This window comes from Morone saxatilis, unplaced genomic scaffold (genome assembly GCF_004916995.1).
Source record: "Morone saxatilis isolate NCDOM2014 unplaced genomic scaffold, NCSU_SB_2.0 Contig5, whole genome shotgun sequence".
NCBI lineage: Eukaryota > Metazoa > Chordata > Actinopteri > Moronidae > Morone > Morone saxatilis.
The window spans coordinates 23,998,547-24,005,215 of NW_023340095.1; positions in this window are offsets into that span (position 1 = coordinate 23,998,547).

Genomic DNA, 6,669 nt, shown 5'->3' on the forward strand with positions numbered 1-6,669 from the left:
ATGCTCACTGAATGTATCAAATACCACTAAATAAAATAATTGCAGTACTACTTTAGACTTTTGTCAAGCTTATTGCCCAACTGTCACACTGAAATATTATGCACTACCAAAAAATATATAATGGGTCATGAAATTCAACATATTTAAATTTTTTTGGTTATACATTTGAGTGTTTCTACATTTTAGGATTATTAAAAAGCCCTGTTGATACTACGGTGGCCCTGAGAGCTCAGAGCCCTGCGATTCAAGAAAACACATGCAAATAGATGGTAAATGGACTGCATTTATATAGTGCCTTTCTGGTCTTCCGACCAATCAAGGCACATTAAACAACAAGTCAACATTCACCCATTCACATACTGCAGTCAACTCAAGCTGGTTAAAAGAGCCGGTAAGTGAACGAAGGCAGAATGATATGATGATCTACACGCTACAGGGCAGAACACAGGATAAAGGGCATAGCCTATAAAAAAATAATAAAAAGTGAAATATGAGGAGGGAGATAAATGACTGCACAGAGCGAGTGACGCAGGCAGAGCTGCGGATATCAAACGCCAAGGACTACGTAGCTGGTTTGCAGGCTAAAGTCCACATGCTGGAGTCAAAAAATAAGACTTTGGAGGACAAGCTTTTGGACTTGGAAACCAGATCCTGCTTAAATAACTTGAGACTGGTGGGTCTGCCGGAGGGTGTCGGGGGACGGGACCCATGCTCCTTTTCAGAGAAGTGGATCCCGGAGGTACTGGATGCTAATATTGAACGGGCACACCGAATTGGACCAGCGAGGGACTCAAAGGCGCCACCGACAACACTTATATTGAAGTTTCTCAACTACAAGGACAAGCGGGCAGTTATGGAAGCTGCAAGGGCTAAAAAGGACATCCGCTACAAGGAACAGCAAGTACGGTTTTACTCTGACTTGGCTATGGGGATACACCAGCTGAGGAAGAACCTCGACCCAATCCACCAGGAGCTGCGCAACTTGGGGATCCGACATGGAGTGATTCACCCCGCCAGACTGCTGATAACACATAAAGACCGGACTTATACTTTTCAAACGCCAGCTGAAGCTTGAGAGTTTATGAAGAAGATCCAGGAGGACACCAGCAGGAGTTAAAAACAAATGGTAGATCATTTGAATACGGTAATATAATACCTAAATTATGGTGCTGAAAATCACTATTACAAATTCGGCTTAACCTGTGTTCTGAAAGCGTATTAGCATTCTGAAGGTAATTTCAGTTAACAATATATTATACTATATACAGTGCATAAGTCTCCACTTCATGATGAGGCTGTAATGTGGGCCCTGGTATCAAGTGTATACATTGATTCACAGGCAGTCACATGAAAAAAAAATGAAAATTGAAAATACACATTAAACATAGGATACATTTGATTTGTGGGGCATACTTGAAAAATAAAAAACGTTGTTGGGTATAGACTAAAAGCAAACACGCTACATATGTTGCAGACGAGTGTTAATTATTGTTATAAGATAGCGGCAGAGATTTTTCGGTTAGAGGATAACAGAGTGGTTTGACTGATCCTCATTAAGTGTGGAACAGACAGCGATATCGGGAGTTAAGATGTTTTCAGGGGGGCTCTCACGAAAGTGGGAAAGGGGAAGTAGTTCATGTTCAGTGTGTTCAAGAATCTATGTTTGTTATGCTCCTCCGTAAGTTTTTTTTTTCATATTGCAAGGTAATCTATCATTGTCTCTTGTTAAAGATGTCTCAAGGAGTAAACCTTAATTTTGTTTCTTGGAACTGCAGAGGTCTACAATAACTTAGAAAAATTAAACAAGTCATTAATAAAATAAAGGAAATGGACTCCAAAATAGTGTTTCTAAAAGAAACGCATCTCTTAGAAAAGGATACTATTAGGATACGGAAATGGCTGGGTAGTGTATGTACGGCATCATTCTCATCCCAGGCCAGAGGAGTTATGACCCTCATTCATAAAACCATCCCATTTCAAGTGAAAAATGTAATTAAGGATACATTTGGAAGGCATTTAATCATCCAGGCTCTCTATTGTCAGAAAACTTAAACTTGGTAAATTTATATGGCCCTAATACAGACGATCCTAGTTATTTTGTAAATCTGTTTCTTACTCTCTCAACATTTGCAGGACATTATGTAATAGCAGGGGATTTTAACTGTACTTTGAATCCTAGTATGGACAGATCCACAGGAGTAGATCAATCTCACAATAGGTGTAGAGCAGTTATTCATCGCTTTATTAACGAATACAGCCTGTTAGATATTTGGAGAGAATTGAGACCACATGCCAAAACCTACTCTTGTTACTCAATACACTTTAAAGTCATACTCTCGTATTGAATATTTTTTAATTTCTTCACAACTGCGGTCCAAAATTCATGACAGCTTCCATGATAATATGGTGATCTCAGATCACGCCCCATGTTGTATAGTATATGTGGATAAAAAATTGACAAAAGACCCAGCTAGATGGCACTTTCATCACAAATGGTTGCAAAATGAAGAATTTGTGAAATATATAGGAAAACAGATAGAAGAGTTTTTTTAACATAACACATAACAAACTTCTGCTAGTATAAAGTGGGAAGCATTTAAAGCTTTCCTAAGAGGACATATTATCAGTTATACAGGCTCAAAATCAAAAAAGGCACGTGAGGAGAGAGTACAATTGGATTATAAAATAAAGACTCTTAAAAGTTTATGAGAAAAGTGACCCACAAATGGAAAGCGAATTACTGATTTTGAGGGCTGAATATGATAAGCTGTCTGCTTCCAGAGCTGCCTCTGGTCTTCTGAGACTAAAGCAATCATTCTTTGAACAGGGTGACAAATCGAGTAAATTATTAGCATGGCAGATTAGACAACTGGAAACCAAAACATCAATTACAACCATTATATCTAATGGGGAAGATATAGTGGACCCTATAGAAATTAACAATGCCTTTAGAGGCTACTATAAAAAATTATATGATACTAAAAATGAGATTAATGTGCAAAATCTGAATAGTTTTTTAGATGGACTAGCTATACCTAATTTACCTAACAAAGATAAAGAAGATCTGGAGATGGAAATTACTGAAAAGGAAATAGGGCATGCCGTTGATAATATGAAGTCAGGAAAAAGGGCAGGACCAGATGGTCTCCTAATTGATCTATATAAAAAAAATTTAAAAAGTTGCTAATACCACTTTTGGAAATGTTTCTGGAGGCATTTCAGAAAGGCATTTTTCCACCCTCTATGAATAGTGCTTTGATTACTTTATTGCCAAAACCAGGTAAACCTTCTAACAAGTGTGAAAACATGAGACCAATAAGTTTGTTAAACTCTGACCTTAAGATAATATGTAAACTGTTGGCAATACGGTTACACAAGCTACTGCCAAATATTATTAATAGAGATCAAAATGGATTTGTAATAGGGAGGCAGGGTTTTCACAATGTAAGAAGAGCACTGAGCATTATTCATACAAACAAAGAAATGTCAGATGCAGCACTCTTATCATTAGATGCGGAAAAGGCCTTTGATAGGGTCGAATGGCCTTATGTTTTCAGTGTTTTAGAAAGGTTTGGAATTGGAAGTAATTTCATAAAATGGGTTATGGTGTTATATAAAAATTCTACTGCAGAAATCTTGACAAATAGAAATATTTCAAAACCAATAAAAATCAGTAAAGGGTGCTGACAAGGTTGCCCACTATCTCCTTTATTGTTCACACTAACAATTGAACCTCTCGCAATCGGAGTACGTTCACATAAGCAATTTTGTGGTATAACAGTGGGGCCGACAGAACATAAAATATCCTTATATGCTGATGATGTTATTTTATTCATATCAAATTAAAACAAATCAATACCGGCTGTGTTACCGCTAATCAAAACATTTGGACCCCCACATTCATCCTTGGAGAAAATTATGATAAACAACAGTTTAAGAAAGGGTATAATATCAGAAGTTTACAGATTGCTGACATCTTATTCATCGGAAAATTCACAGTATAAGTTGAATACGTGGAAGGAAGACTTGCAATTAGAAGTTTCGGATGGGGATTGGAAAGCAGCCTGTGCTAATGGTCACACTATGTCTATAAATACACACCTTAAACTTACACAGTACAAATGGTTAATGTGGACATATGTGACACCGATAGATTTAAATAGATATAATAAAAATTTACCAGATGTATGCACAAGATGTATGGAATCCAGAGGAACTTGTTTCACTGCATTTGGCAATGCAGAAAGAAGAAACATATTCTGGGAAGAGGTAAGAGCTATAGTCGAGAAGATTATTTCAAAACAAATCTTACTGGACCCTAAACTTTTTTTGTTGGGCTTATACCCAGAGAAATATAACTATAGTAGGAATGATCGGGCATTTATAGACCTCAGCTTGCTTTATGCTAAGAAATGTGTTGCATTATTGTGGAAAAAGATACATAGACCAAGTATTACTCAATGGATAAGACAGATGTTAGCAGGCCTTCCATTAGAGAGAATAACTTACATATTAAAGGCTAAACAGCATGTATTCGAGGACATATGGAGCCCTTTCATCAACTACATTAAGGACTTGGATTTAACAGACGAAGAAGTGGATGACTAGTCTTTGTGGACAATGCAGATTCCGATATTGTTTTTCTATATATGTGTTTTAATTTGCACTAATTACAAACAATAGTCGATTTTATATAGATTACCATTTTCTTTAACAGGAGGCGCATTTCTGTGAGTGTTATGTTTGGTTTGGTTTTTACTTCTGTCTAAGTAAATGCAGCGATTTTACAGTATGGAAGTTGAATGAAGATATACGAATGTAAAGGCTGTAAAGGTGTTAAAAACTGAAAATAAAATAAAAATATTGTGGGGAAAAAAATTTATACTTAGATAATTGATGGTGGTTAGTTCATAGAGACACCTACAACTGCTGTTTTGCACATTGCAATATATTTATTTTTATTATTTATGTATTTTTAGGATTATTTTTACTTTATACAGGTAATTTGGGTTTTATTTGTCCAGATGTTTCGTTTTGCTAGGGCAATAGCCTTTTGCAAAAACTGGCTCATAGAGCTCTGGGTTGTAGGTCTAGGTGGTTGTGGTGGTGTACTGGATGATGCTGTAGACGTTGTAGTAGCAGCAACAGTTGCAGTAGACACACTGGCACTTTCATTAAAAACAGGTTCCCTTGCTTGTCTTTTCTCTTCTAATTGCACTGATGGATGAACAGTTCGCATATTCCTGTGCAGGTTGTTTGTGGAGCCTGCTCGATATGAAATTTTAACTTTGCACAGTCTACACTCTGCCTTTGAACTGTCTATCACATTAAAATAAATATATGTCCAAACTTTACGTTTCCTGTCACTTATTTTCCTCACCTTTCCAGCGTGTAGTCTCTGTCTTACTACATAGTGCAAAGTTCTCTGCTCTCTCTTGTCTCCCTCCCTCCTGTTCGTGTGCTCACTGTGCCCTGTGTGTCTGTAACCCCTCCCCCCCCCCTCCTGCTCAGTGTAGATACACAGCCACCACACATCTTGACCAATCACGTGCAGCTTTAACAGAAAAAAAAACAAAATAATCAAGAGCCGGCTCTCTCCAGATCGTTAGCGACTGACCCATCACTACTCCTCAGGTTTGTAACCTTCCCAATCCTCCAGGTACTGCAAGCCATGGATCCAATGGCGCATTTTCAGAAGCCACCGGACAGTATAGGCAGGATGGTGATATATACTCATCAAGGGACTGGAGTAGAGAGGTTTAATCAGGGAAACATGGAAGATGGGGTGCATCCTTAGAGAGGCTGGGAGTTTTACGCGCACAGTAGGGGATTTAATGATATCAATTTTGAAAGACCAGTAAACCCAGGGAAAGATTTTTTTTCGATTCATCTTTCAAAGGTAGAAGAACAACGGGGTTGGTAGTGGGGGACAAATTAGTGTAAAATTAAATCTGCCAAAAGGCCCATCTGGCTTGCCGGGAATTCAGATGTTTGGCAGTCTGGATGTAGGTCTGGATGTAGGTTCCATTTTTTTGGTCAGTCCATACAATCAGTAATGCCATTCCTCAAGGGCCAACTGGACTGCATTGAGTTATTGGGTATCAATGTCACAATTTCTTTCTGTAGATTAGAGCTTCTCAGAGAATAATCCATATGGGTAAAAAATTTTAAGGGCGAACGTTGTGAAAGAACAGCATCTACGCGTGTCCACCTCCAAGATGGAACTAAAGATCAGAGTGTAGGTGAACAAGGACTGAAGTGAAAGTGAAGTCATGTTCGTGTTCCTGGAAGGCTGTTTCTGCCTCAGGGGTCCAACGGTATGGAGTGAAAGTGGAGGTCTGCATGGTTCGAGGTGCTGCCAGATGACTGCAGTTGTTGATAAATCTAAAGCTTTTTCACGTAGGTGGGTGCTGGCCATTCAGTGACAGCTTGGCAGGATTCATTGCTCCTGTGAAATGACAACTGATGAAGAACAAAATTCACATCTCTCATTACTGGAGAACTTGGTGCACATATTGCTAGTGAGCATCAAGGTCCTTGTAAAAAATCTAAAAGTCAATCAGATAATCAAAAACAAAGCATCCAATCATATCCCTTAAAGGGGAACTTCGGCAGATTTTTACCCTAGTCTTGATCACTAGAGGTCTGTCAATAGGAAAAAGAATGACC